Genomic DNA, 24,417 nt, shown 5'->3' on the forward strand with positions numbered 1-24,417 from the left:
ATGAGGGGGAGAAATAATTCCTATGACTTCTGCTTTCTAGATAATTTTACAACAGCAGAAAAGGATGGAGCAACATCAGAAAGGATTGCATGGCAGAGGCAGGAAGGCGATTTCAGCTCAGGGAGACGATGGGTACCACAACCTTTACATTCACCACTCATCAATCTAGGTCAGGGGTTGACAAACTAAGGTCCGCAGGCCGGATCAGGCCCAATTGCCTCCAGGATCCAGCCCACGGACTGACCCTCCTCCATGAAAATAGCTGTTTACTTGGCCGTTTTCCTATGTCGTGAAGGCTGAAATTTCAATTCAGTGGAGTAGGGTCAAGATATTAACTTATACGCATGAAATTTCATGTATAGCTATATAATCCCTAGTGTAGTAAGATAAGACCTTTGGAGCAGGCATTTCCCCAAAAAAGTTTTTTTTATGAACCACCCTAGTGACCAGTTCTGGGTGCCACAATTTGAGAAGGATATTGAGAAGGTGGAACATGCACTGGGGAGGACAAGCAAGATGACCAAGGGTTTGGACACCAAGGCTTATTTGGAACAGTCGAAGGAGTTGGGTATATTTAGCCTGGAAAAGAGGAGACTATGAGGAGATATGATAGCCACCTTCTAATGCCAAAAAGTCTGTCAAATGGAGCAAGCTTGTTTTCTCCTGCTCTGTAAACTGGGTCCCAAACCAATGGCTTCAAGTCACAAGAAATGAAATTCTGACTAAACATCAGGAAGAACATTCTAACAGTAGGAGCTGTTCAACAGTGAAACAGACTCCCTTGAGAGGTGATGGACTCTCATTCATTTCAGGTTTTTAAGACGACTGGATAGCCATCTGTCATGGATGCTTGTAAATTGAGATTCTTGCAGTGCAGGGGATTGGACTAGATGACCCTTAGGGTTCTTCCCAACTCTTCAATTCTTTGATTCTACATATCAGTGGTAAAATAAGGAGAGAAATCATTCATTGATTCTTCCTCAATGAGAATTTAAAATTCTCCTGGCCACAAAGTCCAGGTACAGGGATGATAAAACAAAACAAATTCCTTCCAGTAGCACCTTAAAGACCAACTAAGTCAGTTCTTGGTATGAGCTTTCGTGTGCATGCACACTTCTTCAGATACACAGCATGCACACGAAAGCTCATACCAAGAACTGACTTAGTTGGTCTTTAAGGTGCTACTGGAAGGAATTTGTTTTGTTTTGACTATGGCAGACCAACACGGCTACCTATCTGTAACTGGAACTAGGGATGATAAAGACGTTCTTGTTACAGGTCTGCTTCAAATATATTAGATTATTTGTATTTGTTTCTTAGATTTGTTTTCTAGCAATTATTACGATGCACTTTTCAATGTATACTTGGGCCCTACCACCACTGAAAAGCTTGAAGAAAGAGAACACATATAATCTACAATCCAGAAGTCAAAGAAGCACAGTTAATCCCTGGCAGTGTACACTCCCTCCACCCCAAGGTTTAACTTTTCTTTTTTTAAAAAAAAATATATATATATTAAAGATTTTATTAATACAGTAAAGAAGAAAACAGAATAAACAGAAAACAAAACAAAAAAAAAAGAAACGGATATAAAATTAATATATTATAATAGCCATATTTTCTTCACTTTTTGGACTTCCTCACATCTCTCGCTCCTGCGTTCCAAATTTATACAACTTTAATCAGCAACTTATCACCTTATTTCCATTCTTATTCTATAAATTTCCAATATTTTGTCCCTAACTTTGAATATTTTTAAGTCTTAAATACCTAATTTTAACATGATATTTATTCAAAATTTATTTTTCTCTTAAAATTCACTCATTCTCATATTCTTTTCAACTAACTTGATGGTGCCATGTTATTTTCAAGCTCTCATCCTTTTCTCTCTATCTGTGCATTTTTTCCAAATTCCAATCTGTTTCTGAGTTCCTCTGTTCACTTTCCAATTCTGTCTTAATTCAGCTTAAAAAGAGCCATCTCCTCGCACACTTTTGGCTGAAGTGGGTGAAATTTATAGGCACGTGAATCTCTCCAGAGTGGATTTTTTGTTGTTGTTGTTTGGTCATTTAGTTGTGTCCGACTCTTCATGACCCCATGGACCAGAGCACGCCAGGCACTCCTGTCTTCCACTGCCTCCCGCAGTTTGGTCAAACTCATGCTGGTAGCTTTGAGAACACTGTCCAGCCATCTCGTCCTCTGTCCTCCCCTTCTCCTTGTGCCCTCCATCTTTCCGAACATCAGGGTCTTTTCCTGGGAGTCTTCCCTTCTCATGAGGTGGCCAAAGTATTGGAGTCGCAGCTTTAGGATCTGTCCTTCCAGTGAGCACTCAGGGCTGATTTCCTTCAGAATGGATAGGTTTGATCTTCTTGCAGTCCATGGGACTCTCAAGAGTCTCCTCCAGCACCAGAATTCAAAAGCATCAATTCTTCGGCGATCAGCCTTCTTTATTGTCCAGCTCTCACTTCCATACATCACTACCAGAGTGGATTAGTCCTGTCAAATTGGAAAGTAATAGGTCCAGGGCCTTTCTGTGAGTAAAGTTGTAGGGTGGGGAAGGGCTTTATCTCATCCTTACATTACAATATAAACTTTGCAGCTTCCCACCAACCTTTCTTTGTGTCCTCCGATAGGCCTTAAGCATTCACAATATGAAACTCTCTTGAAGGATTCCTGTAGAGTTCTGAAGAGTTCCGGACTTTTTGTTTGCTTCCTTGCTTGTTACAGCAAAACAGCATAGGATATTTTTAAAACTTAAATGAAGCTTTTAGCTAAAAAAACCAAAAACCAACTGCTCTGCAGCTGTGCTTTAATAACAACAATAAAAAGCCCAATCCAGATCTATTCGGTGCTCAGCAGGTAATATTTTGCATTTTGCAGTCACTTCTTGCAAAGCCCTTGGTCCTAGTGGAACACAAATATATAGGTAAATTCAGAGCTTTACAGGCACAGAATGATATAGAAATAGTGCGACAGTAACAGGAAGGTTTCTGGGGCTCCTGATCCAACTGGGGGTTACTGCCAGCATTTATTTATTTTTTACTCAGGGGAAGTGGAGGCCCCTGAATAATCCCTATTTGCCTTGTTATTTGTGCTCCTCTCATAGCTCCACCTCTCGTTTACTTTGATTAATTCAGTGGGGTTAAAGTACACTTCGATCTCTGGTGAATGGTAACCATTATATCTGATGTGCAACCATCCTTTGGGAGCTTTATTCAAAATTTCCATTTCTATTCAATAAGCCATGCTTGCAAACAAATATCCATTGGATTGGACCCTAAATGCAATTCTCCTGTGCACACTTTCCTGAGATTAACTGTCATCGAACCCTGCAGGACCCATTTCAGGATTACTTCTGAGTAGGTGTGTTTAGGATTGTCCTGTAATTTGAATTACTAGTTGAGACTGCATTGTGTTAGCGTTTTATTTCAACCAAACACTGATTAATTGGTTAATATGGCTGAACTACTCTGCACTAAAGACACCAGGAGCTTGAGGCATATTAACTTTAAAGCTGCTCCCATGATAGTCATTCTACATAATAGAGAGAGAAACCGCATCCCAACAACATTTTTTCTTTGTAGATAGAGGGGACAAGGGTGTAATTCTATATTGCCTTGTATTGTATTAACGTGAGTGTTTTGCTTATATATGAGCAGTTAGAGACGTATCATTCCAATAAAGCAAGGTTTCATTTCCTAACTTAACTACGGAGACAAAGCTTCTGTTTTAAAATTGAATATGTCATTCAAAGTGTTTTCCTCCTAGGTATTTATTTCTAAAGCATAAAGAAGTGGAGGGACATTAAATATTTTTATACTACTTGAAAAGGAGAGGGGATCTGTTTGCAGTTTAAATACACTTACTGTGCTTCATCCTTCTTACACCATTTTAATATCTTTTCGGCTGGATCTGCCAAGTGGCTAGGACCTGTGACTGTAAGCTGCTTCAGAAATGGACATAGGTGACATAAGAGTTATTACTTTTTAACCGTCTTTGTGTCTGATTTACATATGCATGTATATCAGTTGATATACCTGAATGTACACATTGACTCTATGGGAAATTGTTGTATGTGAGGTTATATCTTGCAGCATAGAAAGTTCTATCTGTTGTTTGAGGTAGGTGGTTTCATTCACACAGGCAGGTCATCACTTGCTGTAGCCATCAACTAGCAAGCATACATGACTGCAGCAGCCTTTAAAGGCTTCTGATCTCATGAGTTCTTCAGTCACCATTTTGGGGTTCTGTGCATGTGCAGGCCATCTAGAGAAACATCTAAAGCTCTAGATGGAGATTTGGTGGCCCCGGCTTCCTTCATCAGGAATCTCAGAACGTGAGGGGAGCAGCTTCCTGCTCAAGTCATCTTCAAATCACCTTAAAAGCACCACCTCTGGGATGCAATTGTGTACCAACTTACTTAGGAGTAAGCACCACTGAATTCAATAGGACACACTTGTAAATATCTATATCTATATCTATATCTATATCTATATCTATATCTATCTATATCAATCATCTATATCATCTATCTATATCTATATCTATATCTATATCTATATCTATATCTATATCTATATCTATATCTATATCTATATCTATATCTATATCTATATCTATCTATATCTATATCTATATCTATATCTATATCTATATCTATATCTATATCTATATCTATATCTATATCTATATCTATATCTATATCTATATCTATATCATCTATATCATCTATATCTATATCTATATCTATATCTATATCTATATCTATATCTCTACAGTGGTGCCTCGCAAGACGAAATTAATTCGTTCCGCGAGTTTTTTCGTCTTGCAATTTTTTCGTCTTGCGAAGCATGGACTTTGGAAAAGCTTCAAAAATCACCAAAGTCTTCAAAAACCTCAAAAAAGGCTACCACACCGTGTGCTATGAGTTGCTCCTCGAAGTGAATGCACGGTTTTAATAAAAAGGAAACAAACTTACAAGACAAAGGAAACAAACTTGCAAGACGTTTTCATCTTGCGAAGCAAGCCCATAGGGAAATTCGTCTTGCGAAGCAACTCAAAAAACGAAAAACTCTTTCGTTTTGCGAGTTTTTCGTTTTATGAGGCATTCGTCTTGCGAAGTACCACTGTATATCTAAATATAGAATGGCACTGTTTGGGAGATTTTTCACATAATATGCAGTAGTGGTGGGTCCCTGTGTTGTGAAGACACACTTGGCTGAATTCCATGGCATTATTATGAAAGAGATCCTTCGTGTTCAAAGATCTTTCGTTTGATGGTGAAGATCTCTTCAGTTCCGACTGCCGGGATAGCGCCATCGTTTAATGGCAGATTCCCTCCGAGCTCCGGAGGGAATCGGCTCCGCAGGATCGGGTCTTGCCCGCGGCGGCGACGCGGGGACCCTCAGAAATCACAGGCGCGGATGCCTGTGAACTTGGTGACTCGGCGGGCACCATTTGCGCCCCCCAAACCGCGAAGGTGCCTTTTTAAAGGCTTCTGAACGGAGACGGGGAGAGGCGCGGTGCTGTGAGTCTACTGCTCCTTCTGCGGAGCGAAGCCGCAAGCCATTGACGGAGAGCGCTGACTTTTTCCTTAGATCAATTGGACCCTAAACTAAAAACCCCGTGAGTAACATGGAATTTGGAATTTAAAGGAAAAATTTATTTTGAATCAGGTACGAGCGGGGAAGGGTTAAAAAGGAAGTCTGCCCCCCCCTATGTAGATAATTTTAAAGCAAAGAACTTATTACCTAAGGTCGAGAGGATCTTCTTTTTTTATTAAATGATTTTAACCCTCATGATTTGACATTATAAGAAATTTTACTGGAGGATATAAGACTAAAGTGTGGGAGCTCAAGTTTCACCCCCCTGGACCCGGGAGTGTCCCACGAGAGAGCCTGCGGATGAAGCACTGAGACTTTGACAGCTGTCAAATTGGCTGTCAGAGGGAAAAAGAAAACTTTGTTTCTGTTGTTTCTGCTGGTTATTTTTGTTATAATTTGTCACGAACAAGGAAGAACTGATACAAATAAATTGGCTTTTGGGCTGGAGCTGAAAAATATTAACAAACTAAAATCCCCCTAGAGGGGGTTTTGGACATTACAATAATGGCTGGAGAAGGGAAAATCCAGACTGAACTGGAAAGAACATTTGTTCTCTTGGGAAAATTACAAGGGGAAATTCGTGTTTTGGCTACAAGTGTCACAACTCTAGCCTCAACAGTAAACAATGCTGGTGGAGCTGATAAGGATTTGAAGCAGGAAGCTCATATATTTGAACATTTAGGCAAACTTGAATGTTATGAGAATATGGAAGAGGAGATATGTGCTGTTTCTGGAGCCAAGGAAGGTGGAGTTGTAACTTCCCAGATGTTAAAGGAAAGCTGTTATGAGAGCTGCAATTGGTGGCCTGACATGAAGGCAACAAAGGAGAATGACAATTTGATGTGGAAAGCTTGGCCTGAATTGGTGAGCCTGAAATTAAGAGATCCCCTTTTGTGGAGATCTGAAGACCGAAGGATTACAAACTTGATCTTGGGGACATTTGGACTCGATAGGAGTATGTTGGGGTACCCTAGAGGTTTTAAGTATGGAGGGCTGGCTGGGAAGAATATGGACCCTGTTGGGCCAAAGTCTTTTCAAAATCTGGGGTTTAACATTAAGGACTGTCAAAAAGGCCGGCAGAGAGGGGCTGAAAGAGACTTAAAAGCCTCGGACGTGAGATCTCCAGGCTAGACAAGATACTGAACTGATGAACTTTTTGGGGGGGAACTGAAACCAGGAAAGGGGTGGGTGGGGTCTGGGAATCCAAAGGGTATATAATTATATCTTGCTTTATTTTTATTATGTTCTGTTATTTGTTTGGAATTGGGGAAAGCCATGGAAGGGATATTTTGGTCGACTTTAGGAAAAATGTAATGAGCAATGTTGTTTAAGTATTTGATGTCTAATTTTGAATATAAGGATTTGTTGAATGAAAAATTTAAATTGGAATACAAGAAGGGGAGGTGAGAGGAGGTCTGAGAAACAAGTTAATGTAAATAAGTTTTCAAAATTGTATTTGTTTTAATTTTGTGTATTTTGTGTTTTTTGTATTTTTGCTGTTTTTTTCTTTCTTTTGTTTTTTAAACTAATTTTTGAAAAATTCAATAAATATATAATTTTTTTAAAAAAAGATCTCTTCAGTTCCAAGATTAGTGTCATCTGGGGGGGGGGGTGTCATCTGAAGCATTTTTATTGGTTATATTGGCACACACACCCTTCACCATCGTGAGAAAACCCCTTAAGCCTCGGTCCTGTATACCTGAAGGAGCGTCTCCACCCCCAACGTTCAGCCCGGACACTGAGATCCAGCTTTGAGGGCCTTCTGGCGGTTCCCTCACTGTAAGAAATGAGGTTACAGGGAAGCAGACAGAGGGCCTTCTCGGTAGTGGCACACGCCCTGTGGAACGCCCTCCCAAGCAGCTATCTTATCTTTAAAAGACATCTGAAAGCAGCCCTGGTTAGGGAAGTTTTTAATATTTAATGCTGTATTGCTTTTAACACTCGATTGGGAGCCGCCCAGAGTGGCTAGGGAGACTCAGCCAGATGGGCGGGGTATAAATATTTATGTATGTATGTATGTATGTATGTATGTTGTTGGTAGATTTACAAAAAGAAAAACACACACCCATAAATAAATTTAGAAAGGGGAAAGATTAAATGCACAAAGGAATTAATAAAATAAAATCAAGACTCCTTGTGCTCTTCCCTTTCTTCCCACTCAGGGGAGTCCTGCCCTGTGTTTGCCCGTCAGAGCTGGCACATCATGTGAGGCTAGGCCTTGGCAGCAGCAACATCCCCTCCTCCTCTCACTTCTCCTCCTCACTCACTCTCCAGTAGCTGCTATGAGCTGCCCAAGGTAGGTGGTTGGCAGCAGCCATGGAAAAGTCATGGAGAGGCAACAAGATGCTCATTTTCCAGCTGCTACTGCCACCCAAGGCAGGCACCAGCACATTCTCCTCCCTGGGTTCAGAGGCAGTGCTGCTGGGTAAAATAGGGACATTCCAGGATAATAATAATAATAATAATAATAATAATAATAATAATAATAATAATATACTTATACCCCGGCCATTTGGTTGGACCTCCCCATCCACTCTGGGCAGCCCCTGACAGAATATTAAAAACACACTAAAACATCAAACATTAAAACTTCCCTAGACAGGGCAGCCTTCAGATGTTTTTAAAAGTCAGATAGTTGCTTATTTCCTTGACATCTTTCCACAGTGGTCTTTCCACAGTGGGCGCCACTACCAAGAAGGCCCTCTGCCTGGTTCTCTGAAACCTCACTTCTCGCAGTGAGGGAACCACCAGAAGGCATTTGGAGCTGGACCTCAGTGTCCAGGCTGAAGGATGGTGGTGGAGACACTCCTTCAGGTCTACTGGGCTTTAAAGGTCAGCACCAACACTTTGAATTGTGCTCAGAAATGTACTAGGAGCCAATGAAGGTGTTTCCAGACTGGTGTTATATTGTCTCAGAGGCCATAAACTGGGATGGCTTTCGTTATTCCTGGACTATCCCTACAAAATAGGGACATTTGGAGGGTATGCATCACTTCCTCTTCTGGGAGCAAATTCCATAGATTAACTGTACACATCTCTCACACATCTCTCATTAATTTCAGTGGAGCTTCTGAAAACAGAGTGCTTTGAAGGCTACAGTTCATGAGCACTACTGGGAATTCTATTGAAGGGTGTGGTATAATAAACCCCTTAAATAATAAATTCTAATCTTGTGCCAAGTATATCATATGCCCATATATCTGTTTACTTATTGCAGGTAAGTTTTGCAGGCTGGGCATTCCCTGAGTCACATTTTTGGCTAGTGCTTTAAAGTTCTGTACAGAACACTAAACAGTATTTTAACTGTTAATGGACACAGGAGGACTGTTTTAGGCAGTTCCTCAACACTTCACAGATCAGCAAAGAAGCAAAATGTTTTGGATCAGTTCTTCAGTTGATTAATTGTGCCAAGGATTTTATGAAACTCATTTAGCCCTGATATATGTCTCATCTATTGAGGCTGGTAACAATTACCTGAATTAATTGCACAAGTATATGATCCTACCAGAATATGGTCATTAACAAACAAGGTAATTTATCATTTGGCTGTACTCAGAAATACGAGACCTAATTTTTGTTTAAATTCAGTTAAGTGTTACATATAGAGACGTGCATACACAACAAACAGTAAGGTATGTCATTTTAATTGAATAGTATTTCACAGAATAGCACAATTTAAACCGGATAAGGTGTATTGATTTTACTGTGATTTCATTGCAGAGTTTCCATCGGATTACTACAGTGGATTTCATGACAGGTATGGAAGGTTCTAAACAGGAACGGTGGGTGGTGGGAATAGCCTTAGAAATTTTTGAATTGAATTAATCTCATTAACAAAATTTCTAGCAAATTTCTCAGAAGCACTTTGCACATTTCTCGTTATCACTGGATTTTGGAACAGTGAAACCCAAGATGAATATGGATGGTCCTGTCCAGATTTTTAAAATGGAGCAATTTCAGCAGCAAAATGTTAATAAACTAGCAAAGGAATGTTTGATAAAATTAGTGACACTTCTCAGGGCAGGTATACTTAAATTGGATATTCCGGAGACAGTAGTTTTTAACTGTAGGCAGTAGAAGTAATTAAATTTTAAATACCTAAAATTTCATTGCATTAGGCTGATCTGTTCCATTCAACTCAATGGGGATTACTCCTGAGGAGAAAAATATAGGATTACAGTGCATACTATTAGTTGGCTGAGATACCCTGTTCTAGCTTTTTAGATTACACACAACTACTGCCAACCTCACAGAGGATCCTAGGTGGAATTGCCTCTCATATGAATTGATATTTTATGTGGTGATCAACCCTTGATAATTTTGATTAGCCCTTTCTGAACCTTTTCCAACTCTACGATATCCTTTCTGAGGCTAGGCAACTTGTAACATGTTTTACTGTTACTCATGTTATACTTGCATATAAGTGAATATTCATACACACGAATCTGCACGAATATTCACACAGAATATGCTAGATACATATCAACCCAAAATTCTTCACACTCTTTAATTATGGTTTTGCTTTTTCTGGTGGAATATGCTGAAATGGCAAAGTTAACTGAAAGGCTTAGAGACAAGGACAATAGAGATTTTAAAAAAGACTGGGAACCATTTATGTCATACCCACAGAAACAATGTAAAGAAATGGACTCACTAGCAGGATTTGAGTAAACACTTACACTTACTTTATTTAAAGAATTCAATATTAAGATACAATAAAGGAAGCAGGAGAGGTTATTATGTAAAAAACCAGAAGAGAGAGGAGGTTGAGAGAAGTTATGGAGGGGAGGGGGAGATCTGGGGATTGCATTTTTTGTTGCTTGATATGTTATTATTATGATAAAAATATAAAACTCAATACATTTATTTAAACAATAATAATTATTATGGTTTTGCTAATCTCATTGATTTCCATGGTGTGTGAGAAAATTCCACAGTGATTTAATGACCGCTCCCCACATCAAATGGGTGCCTTTTGCATGGTTGCCTGCAGCCCCCCCCCCCCCGGATCCTATGGGGCTCCCGGCCATATAGCCTGGCTTCGCCCTCCCTAGGCTGGATATCTGGAGGTCTCTGCCTACCTCAAAAAGTTACCCAATCCCACCTGGGGAGGCGTTGCCAGGGGACCAGGCCAGGTAGGGGGAGAGACCGCCATACCCACACAATAGAGGGTGGATCTTACCTGGGAATCGTGTAATTGTTTTAGAAAAAGGAGAGGTTTGGAGGTCAATAGGATGGCCACTACGTATGTTCTGCCTAGGAACCCAGCTGTGAAAACCTAGTTCAGCTTTGTTCATTATATTGAAATGGGGCTCACTTGCAGAAATAGATGCAAAGTTAACTATCTCTTGAGAACATTGTTTACCGGTTCTCTTATTATGAAGAAATATATCAGCCCATGGATCACTAGCTGTCAAAGAGGCAGCATGAGTAATGACACATTTTGGGAGCTTTGATTAAGATAATCATCTAGTCAAGCTGTAATATATGATAATATCAGAGCACCTAGAATCCATATCTTAGGAAGTCACCTTCATATCCCGGGCCAATATTCAAGCCTTCTGCAAACTGGCTGTGACTCCTATGATGGATTAAATGGTGTTGCAGCTCCATATTCATAACATCAACAATTTTCCTTATAACAGAAGTTCTTTACTGTGACAGCATTTGGCTTGGGGAATCATATATTGCTGTCTTTAAAACTTAGGAAACTGTGGCTCATTTTCACTTTGAACCCCATTCCCAAGCATACAGATGGTGGAATCCCCATAATACTTAGAAATCTAGGTTTCTGCCTTGCTGTGTGAATGCACTGGATCAAACAAAGTCATCCCATTTGCACAAGAACTCCCACTTGTGCAATTAAACTTCCCCTATTTGGGGCGGTGCAGGAGCATACAGGGAGAGAAGAACTGTGTAGTTGTGTAGAAAAGAGAATTCCAGCAGGTATCCTTGTATGAGTGGTGCATAAATTTTGTGAAATAAATAAACAAATAAGCCTAATTTGTCCATTCCAAAACAATGCAAGACATGAAACAGAACTATCCCTTGAAATTCATACCCTCCAAATATTGCAGTGTGGTTCTCCAAACTCATAATACGTACAAAAATACATTGAAAACAATGTATAAAAATGCATGATATCAAGGGAAATTGCTTCGGAAAAATGTGTCTATTATCTAAAATCACATATAAACATGTGTGCATAAGGAGAAATTTGCCCAAGAATGGTGATAAATTTTCACAAGGACGTTTTGGAAAAAACATAATAATCACAAACTGATGTGGAGATGTAGAACACTGAATGTAAGGTTGGAAAATGAAAAAGGGAAAGAAACCAAAATGTATTCACCGTATTTTTTGCTCCATAAGATGCACCTAGTTTTTAGAGGAAGAAAATTAGTTTTTAGAGGAAGCTGCGCGCCCGCCAGCCATATGGTTGGCGGGGCGCAGCTTCCATCCTAAGCCTCTGCAGGGATCGCTCTCCTCCTGAGGAGGCTTGGAAGGCTTTCCTTCTTCCAACTTTTTTCTCCCCCTCCCCAAGCAGCACAGGCCCCTTTTCCAGCCTCCTCCTCTCCGTCCCTTTTGCCTAAACTCCACAGGCGACGTCTGCAATTTCTCCCCTTCCCTGCTGCCTCTCCTATGCCCTCTGCCATGACTCTCCACTCGAGGCAACTTTCCTCCTCTCCCTTCGCCCCACTTCTCAGTCCTTCTCCTATGTGTTCTCTTCCTCCCCTCTCTCAGCAGATGCCTCTTCTCGCCACCCTCCAGCCAACATCCCCAGAGCCATCAGAGGAAAGGGGAGGCCATCAGCAAAGCCACTCTCAAAGAGAGGAGCCCGGGAGCACGAGGCAACATCGCACAGCCTGCCCACCGCTCCCAAACCTTCTCAGGGCTTCAGGGGAAAGGGGAGGCCACTGGCAACCCAGGAGGGCAGGGCAATGGCGCGCGCCACACTCAGGCGATTCGGCTCCAGGGCCCATACATTCGCTCCATAAGACACACAGACATTTCGCCTTCCTTTTTAGGAAGAAAAAAGTGTGTCTTATGGAGTGAAAAATACGGTATTTCTCATCATTAAGTATATAACACTTTTCAGCACCAGTTGAATCTTTGCTTGATGGAAATGGAGGTGTGTGGGGGGGGAGAGGTGCTACACAAGTTCCCAAGAGAGACCTGTCAAATATTGATGTGTATTATTATATTGGTTAAGTCCAGGGTAGTATGTCCAAGCCTAGAAATATCAGCTTCCCAGTTGCTCTCAACATCTTAGCATACATATTCCTAAACTCATTGTTCTATATCCTTTTACTGCACTCCATCCATCTCAATCAACCGCTGTTCCTCAAACTATGTTTCCTTCCCTTCCTTTTTATCCCGCCTTTCATGTAAATAAATAAATAAATAAAGTGCAGCTAATCATTCACTGCTTTTGCAGTTAAGACTTAATTTATAACCTTTTCTAGTAGCCATCTCCTAATCATGATTTAGCAATTAATCTCCAGATTATTAATTACTCTCATTGCATCTAACCTTAATTAAAGCGTGTTCTATGAGGGTGTAGGGAGGAAAGAACTTTCAGAGGAATTATGCCAGAGAAGAATTTCAATGAAGCTGAATGAAGTAGTCATCTAAATTGAAAGAGTAGCATGACTTGCATCATGATTCTCGGCCAGGTACGTATTTGCTTTATTTAAAAGGAATAATACCAGACTGTTCCCTGATAACTTTGGCTGCTGCACTGGCTGTGCCCCCTGCTAGAAGATGGAGACCTACAAATGAATCCTATACATGTATGCTTAGAAGTAAGTTTCATTGAGTTAAATAGCCCTTAATCCTATTGCAGCATTTCACTACCAACCTATAAAGGTAGTGTGGAAACGTCTGCTGCCTGGTATGATGGACATTAGAAATACTGGGATCTCCTGTCTACTGTGATGTCATTGCTCTATTTAGCTTAGAAGGGATTGTTGAATTGAACCACGGACCTTCTGTATGCAAGCCATGAGCTCTACCACTAAACTACAGACCTTCCTCTAAGAAAGTGTATGTTCCAAAGTAAGCCAACCATTTCCATTGGTTGTGTGTGAAGCAGGAAGCCTTTCCTACTCATGGAGGCTCCCAGCACAATTTAAAACCCTACATAATCAGAATTCTAAATTGATTCTACTTAGCTTCCCTAAGTAGAGGAAGATTCCCACATTGCATAGTTGCCCTCAATGAGTTGGGGGCTAAAGATTATCACACTGGTCCCTGCTCATCTTGATCATGTGCAGAAGTTACACATGTGCAGACAGGACCAGCAATGCAATGAGGCAGAGTGAAGTAGTAGGTGCTGAGGGGCAGGGAGTGGGCTGAGCTGGGAGTGCCATGTGACCTGCCCTTGACCTCCTATGCTAGCCTGCTGCCCTCAACTGCAGTGGAATACACTGGGCCTTCCACCCCCATCTTTCTGCCCGGAAATTGAGGTCCAGCGCCGAGGGCCTTCTCGCGGTTCCCTTGTTGCAAGACGCCAAGTTACAGGGAACCAGGCAGAGGGCCTTCTCGGTAGTGGCACCTGCCCTGTGGAATGCCCTCCCATAAGATCTCAAAGAGAACAACAACTACCAGACTTTTAGAAGACATCTGAAGGCAGCCCTGTTTAGGGAAGCTTTTAATGGTTAATAGACTATTGTATTTTAATATTCTATTGGAAGCTGCCCAGAGTAGCTGGGGAAACCCAGCCAGATGGGCGAGGTAGAAATAATAAATTATTATTATTATTATTATATGTGCCTTGGGGGAGGGTGCCATCTTGTCACTCACCTCAAGCAGCAACATATATTGGGCTGGCCCTGTATACAGAACACCCAAACAGAGCTCAAGTGTCCCTGTTACAATAACATCACCCTAACCACATCACTCTAGTTGCCACAGGCATCGGTTAGCCTTATGGCTGTCAACCGTCCCTTAATTGTCAAGAAACTTCCTTATCCCAGGACTGTGTCCCGCTGGTGTCCCGGATTGATGATGTCCCTTAAATTTCCCGGGTTTCATGCTCGCCCAGTTCTGGAGGAAAGCAGTGGCTCGGGGTCCTCCGCCACGAGAGAGAGAATGCGCATGAGCTTCCGCATCTCCATCTCTCTCTTTTCCCCAAAAGGGGCGCGTTGTGAGGAGACAGGTGGCGGTGGGCGGGCAGGCAGCCCCTCTCTTGCGAGACTTCCGCCATGCTGCCAGAGGAAGCCAGAGGAGGCAGCGGCAGCGGCGGCTGAGGAGGCGGCCTGAAGGAGGAGGAAGAGGAGGGGATGGGGAGGCATGCAGAAGGGCGGCACTTCAGCGGCCACCACGGTGCCACAACCGCCTCATGCCAGGCTTGGGTGAGGAAGGGCCAATGAAACTCATAAGTTAAGCAAAATCCCTTATTTTGGCTGCTGATCCCTTATTTTCGAGGCTGCTGGTCCCTTATTTTCAAATCTGTAAGTTGACAGCTATGGTTAGCCTACACTAATCAAATGGGTTGTCAGTCTGTTTCTGGAACTGAATCTAGGTGTCGTTTCTTTTTTAACCAGAACTCTAAATAGTTTAGAACTTCCCAACCAGGGGGACACTGGATCTCCTGTGAGCTTGTTTGTAAGCGTAAAAGCACCACTGGAACCCCACATGCAGGCAAATAGCTAGGTGATGATTTGGAGTGGACAAAGATTTTGGTTCTTCACCAAATTCCAAATACGTGTTTTTTTTCACAGCACCAATTCCTAACTTCTGAAGCAGCTTTTTGTCTAAAATATTATAGTTCTCACCTAGGCCCTCATTTGGTCAAACAGAAACTAAACACACTGAAAAGTAAGCAGAACTTCTAAAGTTGAATAGGTTACCACCTGGAAAGGGTATCCATCAGTTTCAGTATTTCTGGTGACTTTTTTTGTTTTTGTAAGAATCCTCACTAATGGATGCAATCAGTATATCTGAGCAGATGACTCAGGTGCAAAAATATGATACAGACCCAACAGTTAAAAACAAAACAAAACAGTCGATTATATTGTGTATCTTGAAGATGAGAATTCATATAATGCAGCCTAAAGGGATCAGCTGCTTTGCCTGGCTGCTGCAACCTGTCAATCACTTTCTGAAACAGCTAGAGATGGGAGGTAAATCCATTAACAACTTGCACAATCAAATGTGCTGAAGCAAAAAGCCCTTTGGACTACAGATGCCAGCCTCTCCATCCCAGACCTGAGGTACTTTGCTATAATGGAACAATGGCGATGGAAAGAGATGCTCGGTGGTCAATTGCATGTTCGGTGGTCAATTCGGAAGGTCCCAAGTTCAGTCCCTGGCATTTCCTGTTAAAATGGATCTCAAGGAAAAGCTAGGAAACACTTCTAATTGATCCCTTGGAGAGGATCCCCTGCTGCCTTCTGGAGTAGAGAATACAGGGATAGGTATGTTAACTATGTGAGCCAGCAAAAAGCAATTTTGTGTTTTCTCCTCACCAGCCATTTGGAAGGTGCAGAAGTATCAAGATGGTTTTTGTACATTATGTAGGACAGTCAGGTTCTATGTTGAAAATGTCCAACACAGATTGGAATGTGGTTCCAATTTATTTAAAATAAACAAAGTTGTTGGGATACCTTTGCCCATGTTATGATGCTGCAAAAATGCTTCTGCTTAATTTTATGTTCTCTTCAATTATTAAAAGCAGGGGAACCCAGTGTGGTAGTGGTTAAGGGTGGTGGACTCGTAATCTGGGGAACCGGGTTCGCGTCTCCGCTCCTCCGCATGCAGCTGCTGGGTGACCTTGGGCTAGTCACACTTCTTTGAAGTCTCTCAGCCCCACTCACCTCACAGAGTGTTTGTTGTGGGGGAGGAAGGGAAAGGAGAATGTTAGCCGCTTTGAGACTCCTTCAGGTAGTGATAAAGCGAGATATCAAATCCAAACTCTTCTTCTCTCTTCTTCCTATTGCATTTGACAATTCTGCACTTTCAAAAAAAGTAATAACATATTCTGTAACTCCCACTGTATTATCTTCCTGGTTTTCTAGTCTAAAAGGTGTGTTTGTCTGTCTATCTTTTTATGATGGTCCTACTTCAGCAGTTAATTTTATTTATTTATTTATTAAATTTGTATACCTCCCTATACCTGTAAGTCTCCGGGCAGTTCACAACAGAAAGTTACAATATATGAAGCACAAAATACACAATAAAAATAATAAAAGCATAATAAGGCATAATCGAAACAATCGAAACAATTAACAATGCTGATGTACACACACTAATAAACAATACACTCCCCAAGAAAAAACCCTAAACAATATTCCAGCCCACAGATACAAAAATCTAAATTAACATATAGCATTTGACAACAATTTCAAACAGCACCCACCCAGGTTGAAATCCAATCCCCGTTAAAACAACAATATGTTCCACCCATGACTTTTAATGATCAATTTCTCAGTGGGAGAAAATTCAACTTCAGAAGCTAACTTTTCAGCACCTTTGATTTTAATGTGAAAACCTGCTCCCGTCCATGTCCTTGTAATTTTTTTTTTTAATAGCTGGACTTAAAAATACATTTAACCAATCCTATAGGCATTCAAATCAAGGAAGAGATGAAGGGCAGAATGATGGAGACTTTAACAGGAACAGGACAGTAGAGGAAGATGTAAGGAATTAGAATAGTTTGATAGGCAGGGAAGCAATTAGAATTCTGCAAGTCAGAGATAGGGAGACGATGGTACAGAGGACACGAGTTTCGAAAATATGACAGATGAAGAATGAGCAGGCCTGTTATTATATGTAGAAGAACGGCAGAGGGAGAGGATATGGTGGAATGGAATGAGATTAACATCTGCAGATTTGGATGACTGTGTCAGCATCCCAATGGCAAGAGATGTGGGGCAGGAGCGGGGGAATGCAATCATTAAAGAGATCAGAGTTAGCATCAAGAAGGAGGATTACCTATAGACATACTTTTGATATTAGAAGTCTCTGTATGGTTTATTTTCCTCAATGTTTTATTTACTTTATATTGTAGAAGTAGCCCCCACAGCAGCTAATGACCAAAAATGCATTAAGATAAAAATGCATCAGATATTTTAAAACACAACTTACAAGCTCAGTGACCTCAATCAATAACCAATTTCATTTTTTTCAAAGACTTTTAGACAACCAGTGTCTCATTCTTCCTGGGTTATTCTCTGCCACAAGAAGATGTTGGGACTAGCACCAGGAAACTCCAGATGTGTATATATCTGCCCTCTATGGTGAGCCATCAAGACTTGGGATGGAATTTTCTGAAAACCTCATTGTTGAGCTTTTTTCTAAGTCCCATCACACACCTTAATATCTGCATCATTTCATTCCCCTTGTGCCTCCAGATAGCTATCTCTTTCCACTCATGGTTCCCGCCCATCATCACCAGTTAATCAATAGCCAATCAGCCAAATCCAGATAAACTATAGGTGACACTGTAGGGAGTAAGTAAAAAAAGGATATAACTAAAGCCAACCGTGTTCATTTAGCCCTGCAATGGAAGCCATTCAATGACCCACATAATTACATAGGGAAGGAAGGGGGATAGCTATGGCAGATTTAAAGATGCCGAAATGAAGGGGGAACCAGTCTATAAAGACATGACATCAATTCACCTACTCCAGGCCTAGAGTCTCACTTGTGAACACTGCTCACTCCCGCACGCACACACTCATATTAGCCATTATTAGTGAGCCCCCAGAATAGGGTTGATTGGTGGAATTTTTGAATTTGGTTGAAATTTTGTTGACAATTCTAATTTTCTTCAGGAGAAATTGAGAGAAAGTCCTCATCATGATGTTTATTCATAATAATAATAATAATTTATTTCTATTACAGCCACTCTGGGTGGCTTTCAACGGAACATTAAAAACAGAATAAAACTTCAAACATTAAAAAATTCCCTAAACAGAGCTGCTTTCAGATGTCTTCTAAAAGTTGGATAGTTGTTTATTTCCTTGACATCTGATGGGAGGGTGTTCCACAGGGTGGGTGCCACTACCAAGAAGGCCCTCTGCCTGGTTCCCTGTAACCTCACTTCTCGCAGTGAGGGAACCGCCAGAAGGCCCTTGGAGCTCGACCTCCATGTCCGGGCTGAACGATGGGGATTGAGATGCTCCTTCAGGTATACTAGGCCGAGGCCATTTAGGGCTTTAAAGGTCAGCACCAACACTTTGAATTGTGCTCTGAAACGTACAGAGAGCCAATGTAGTTCTTTCAAGAATGGTGTTATGTGGTCTTGGCGGCCTCTCCCTGTCACCAGTCTAGCTGCCGCATTCTGGATTAGTTGTAGTTTCCAGGTCACCTTCAAAGGTAGCCCCACGTAGAGCGCGTTGCAGTAATCCGCAGACCTTCCTTCACAGACCTTAATTTTCAAAAAGAAATGTTTGATTCTGTCCAATGAGGGGAAAAGAAGCATTAAAAATATGAGATCCAACTAACAATACATTTTTCATTGTTCAATTTAAACCAGATAAGGTATAGATCACAGAGGTAAATTCAAGGCAAGTTCTCTCAACAATGTGTAAAATGCTTGGTGTCCCTAAATGTGCTTTGTCAGCAGAGCTGGTTCTATTTCACTAGAAGACAAGGCTTAGCATTTGGCCCGAGCCTATTGGCTGCAATGCTTATTCTTGGAGGAGACTTCTAATTTGTTACATTTAGTGCATAGAGACTCTTATTGGCATGACTGACAAAAAAAATTGGAAGGAAAGCAAAAAAATAGTTTAGACAAGGTGAAATTTCTCAGGAATGTTGATAAGATCAGTGTACTAATACGAATATTATTTATTTTTGTGCAGACAAAGCCATTACAAAAAAACCACAAAATGCATAAAACAGAATAAAATACATTACGAAGTTAAAATACTTATTAAAGTCAGGAATGCTTTCAGATAAGAGTTTGTCTTCCTATAGAATTTAGCTTAACATCCCCACAATTTTTTCTCTTTAAAAGGCAAAACAGGCTTTTTCAACGGTATCGGGAGACCCAAACAATCTCTCAACTGGGAGATTTAAATGTTGGACAAAGCTTCTCAAGTCCTTTTAGACTGGGCACACCAGGAAGTAATGCAGTAATCTTCAGGCGCATTAACTCCACATGGGCAAATTCTCTGTTCGTAAGAAATCTGGCAATAGTGTCCTTCAACAATGACAGAGTACATAGACTGGAACCACAGATCTACAAAGGCATTTCTCCATTTGACACTTGTGTTGTTGGTTACGTAGTGAGGATGAAGAGTCTGAATTGGTAGTTTGACATACCAAGTGGCACACTTGGCAGACAGGCAGAAATGCGATCAGCACAGAAATCGTGTTTTAAAACATGAGTTTTCATGTGACAAGATGTCATCTCAAAGTCTAACGAGCTCAGAATAAATAATATTCATATTTGTATTTGAGACGGTAAGTACAATTTCTCAGATGCGTTTCACACAAATTAAAATGTATGTGCATACAAATGGCAAGATTGTTTTTAAAAAGCAAACATCTTTCTTTCCAAGTCCCTTCTCTCCCCCCCCCCCGCATGTTCTGTAATCTTTATGGTTCTCATTACCTGTTGTAATCTAAGTGCCCCCAAAAGGCTGCATTCAATTTTGGGCCAAATTCATTAAGTGCTATGACTCAAGAGAGCCGTGATTCTATTGAAAAACTACACACAGAGACACAAAACCACCAATACTTAAGCCAACATCGCTACACTGCTTTAGGCATTAATAGCAGCAAGGAGAACAAACACTCCTTTGGAAGGTTCTTGGCGGGTATACAAAAGGAAGCTAGTGATCAAATATTTCATTTTAAAAGACCTTTGCTACTGAAAGGCATGCAGACTGACCCATAAACCAATTAAATTCAGGGGCTTGAATGGGATTCTTTTCTAAAAATAATAATAATCTGAGTATTACTAAACCGAATGGGTTGAATCCAATTCTGCCCTTTCATTCAGGGAAGTATCTTTGATTCAGGGGGCACCTCCATTAATGGAATGGGAGAAGTAATTTTTGCCAGTTACTTATTTCTTCTACACTAACGCACAGACGCCAGTTCTGTTAGAGAAGGTTGGAGAGTTCTCCAGAATAGCATAGCAGATCTTTTCTCATGTGCTACCAGTAAGCCAGGTGTTCCCCATTTTATATTTTTACATCTGATTCATCCTGCAGAACCTGACATTTGTCCCTACTGAACTATATTTTGTTTGATTTGGTCCAGTTCTCCAATCCCTTTGGTCAAACTCATGTTGGTGGCTTCGAGAACACTGTCCAACCATCTCATCCTCTGTCCTCTGTCGTCCCCTTCTCCTTGTGCCCTCCATCTTTCCCAACATCAGGGTCTTTTCCAGGGAGTCTTCTCTTCTCATGAGGTAGCCAAAGTATTGGAGCCTCAGCTTCAGGATCTGTCCTTCCAGTGAGCACTCAGGGCTGATTTTCTTCAGAATGGATATGTTTGATCTTCTTGCAGTCCATGGGGCTCTCAAGAGTCTCCTCCAGCACCATAATTCAAAAGCATCAATTCTTTGGCGATCAGCCTCCTTCATGGATCACTGCCTTGTCATGGCGAAGGGGCTTGAATAATTCAGAGAAGCTATGAACTATGTTGTGCAGGGCCACCCAAGACGGTCAGGTCATAGTGGAGAGTTTTGACTAAACCTGATCCACCTGGAGCAGGAACCAGCAAGCCACTCCAGTACCCCTGCCAAGAAAACTCCATGGACTACATAAAAACAGACCATCAAAATCCTTCTACCACTTCCCTCAGGTATTTTACACATTTATTTATTTTGCAGCAGATGGAGCTCGTCATCCTGGGAAGGGAGCCCATCTAGGAGAAGGAAAACTCTGGCTCTGCACCCCTGCTGCCTTGCAGGGTATCTTCAGGAGAAGAAAAGGCCAAGGAGTAAACCCTACATAAATATGGAGTAGTGTCCCTAAGATGGTGCCTTGTATGCCTCCTTCTGGCAACACCCGTAGCCAAGTTGGTGCAAAACCATATTGCTCTGCTTTCCTTTGGACCATATCAGCAAGGCTGAGAGGGGAGTCTTGTTGTCTGTGCAGCCCAGGATCTCCATAACGCAGCTTCACCCCTGGAGGTGTACTCCATTGTCTCTTGAGACAAGCAGAAGCCAATAATACTTATTTATTTATTGGAAATTATTGCAGGAGACAAGACTGAGACTCAAGGTTCTGTGCCTTTCATTTTATTCTGAAGTTTGGAAGCAACTCTCTCAAACTAATGACAGGAGGCAGGCTCAGTTGGGCATAATTGTTCTCATTTTATTTTTAAATAAGGCCCGAATGTCTTGAGAGTCATTTATCACATCATCTCTATTATTTATTAAAACTACAGCAGCATTTTCATCTCCTCTTTTGCATGCCAGGGCATCCCTGGCAGTGTCATGAGCTTCATAATGTTGGTTAACTTTTAGATATTAAATATTTACTTTATCTGGGGAAAGAAGAGTGTGTATCAGCTAATCTTTGCAAAGCAGTTAAAATAAATAAATCCAGAACTGCCATGATCATGGGTAGCAGTCTAAGATGGAATAATTTGGTGTTCATGCAGTGACATGATGTTGGAAAAGATTCCATGAGCACATGGGGAAAGTGAAATAGGACAGTTTGTCTGTGTAATCTTTCTGTAAATAATTCCTAAAGGAGGATTGTATTCTTGATGTTGATCCAATGCATGCAATGATAATGATTTAGATGAGGTGTGTGAAACTCTCCTGAGAAATGTTCCTGATTTTTAAAAATATCTTGCAAGATTCCTTACAGAGAGATAGTAGTGGTATCAGAAGTATCAAAGCTGCAAGGCAAACTAAACGTTGCACATAGTGTTACTTGGACCCTTTTAAAATGGAAAAGTCAGTTTTGGGATGGTGATCTACATCAGATTAGGAGGGGGAAGAATTGGTTGCATCTAACTAACATTTACTAAAAGTAGACCCATTGAAATTACTGAACCTAAGTTCATTAATCTCAGTAGGTCTACTCTAACACCAGATACAACCCACAATGGTTAATCCTTTCCTTGCTACTGCTTCCTGATTTCTCCTTGCTCCTGAGCTGCTATTTCTATGCATTTAGAACTCCATCTGCTGGTCATGTTTAAGAGGCTATTTGAAAGACAGTCACACAAACCTAAAACATGGTAGAATTAATTTCGTTCTTCACCACAATACACTGAAATCTGAGTTGACATCTGGGAAATTTTCAAAGCCAAGTGTACCAGGCAGCTAGTAGAATGAGTTTTCAAGGAAAGAAAGTTCTCCAGGCAGCTATCATCAGTGGGTCCTGTCAGGGTGAGGAACCTCTGACACCTATCAACATTGGGCCTGGACCTGTCTGTTGTGTGTCAAACCAGCTTCCTTCCAGTCACCCTCTGCTGAACCAAATAGTAGTAGTAGTAGTAGTAGTAATAATAATAATAATAATAATAATAATAATAATAATAAATAAATAAATAAATAAATAAATAAATAATTTGTACCCCACACATCTGGTTGGGCCTCCCCAGCCACTCTGAGCAGTCTCCAACAGAATATTAAAAACACGATAAAACATCAAACATTTAAAACTTCCCTAAACAGGGCTGCCTTCAGATGTCTTCTAAAAGTCAGATAGTTGTTTATTTCCTTGACATCTGATGGGAGGGCGTTCCACAGGGTGGGTGTCACTACCAAGAAGGCCCTCTGCCTGGTTCCCTGTAACCTCACTTCTTGCAAGGAAGGAACTTCCAGAAGGCCCTCAGAGCTGGACCTCAGTGTCTGGGCTGAACGATGGGGATGGAGACACTCCTTCAGGTATACTGGGCAAAGTTGTGCCATTTCATGGATTGTTCTTGTATCATTCAGTCACTCCTGAAGAAGAGATGCCATTACCACCCACTAGAAGAAGCTGCTTCTTGTTATCTCTGTGTGAGTTACTGCTCTCACATGCTGCTTCTGGTCATGAAGCTCACCATGACAGCAACTCATGCAGAAACATAAGTATCTGGCTCCTCTGGGTTGGGGCCATTCTTATATTTACCTACTTTAAAACAGTTACAGATAGGTAGCCGTGTTGGTCTGCCATAGTCAAAACAAAACAAATTCCTTCCAGTAGCACCTTAAAGACCAACTAAGTCAGTTCTTGGTATGAGCTTTCGTGTGCATGCATACTTCTTCAGATACCTTATCTGAAGAAGTGTGATACCGTATCTGAAGAAGTGTGCATGCACACGGAAGCTCATACCAAGAACTGACTTAGTTGGTCTTTAAGGTGCTACTGGAAGGAATTTGTTTTACTTTAAAACAAACATACTGGATGCAAAAATAAGACATGTCTACAATCTGAGTTCAGGGTGGGAGAAAAAACGTGACTCAGCTGTTAAGAAGTTTGGGAAACATTAACATTATACATATGGATTCATAAACTCTGTACACAAGCAATGAACCCATTGTCTCAGGCAATAAAAGTCAACACAACTCTCTCACCCACACCCACACTCACACATCCACAAATCAACCCTTCGCAAACAGTTTTGAATGATGAATAAGCTGGAAATTGAGGCAATGTTTCCCAACAAAATTTGGTAAGCTGCAATTTGGCTCAAGCTGTGAGCTGTGAATGTAGAGAAGAATTGAGTTGGTCTTTCTCAACTGATTGTGCCATCTAGCTGAAAGAATAAAAAACCAAATCAGCCGACGTAATAAAATCGTTTGGTGTTCCGGAGTTATGAAGCTTCAGAATTTGAAGGCTTGTCATTTTTTTATAAAAGTATTTAGGTGGCATTTACTAAGTTAGGCTGTGGAGATATTGAAATGCTC

The sequence above is a fragment of the Podarcis erhardii genome (assembly GCF_964252035.2).
Source record: "Podarcis erhardii genome assembly, chromosome: 9".
Lineage (NCBI taxonomy): Eukaryota > Metazoa > Chordata > Lepidosauria > Squamata > Lacertidae > Podarcis > Podarcis erhardii.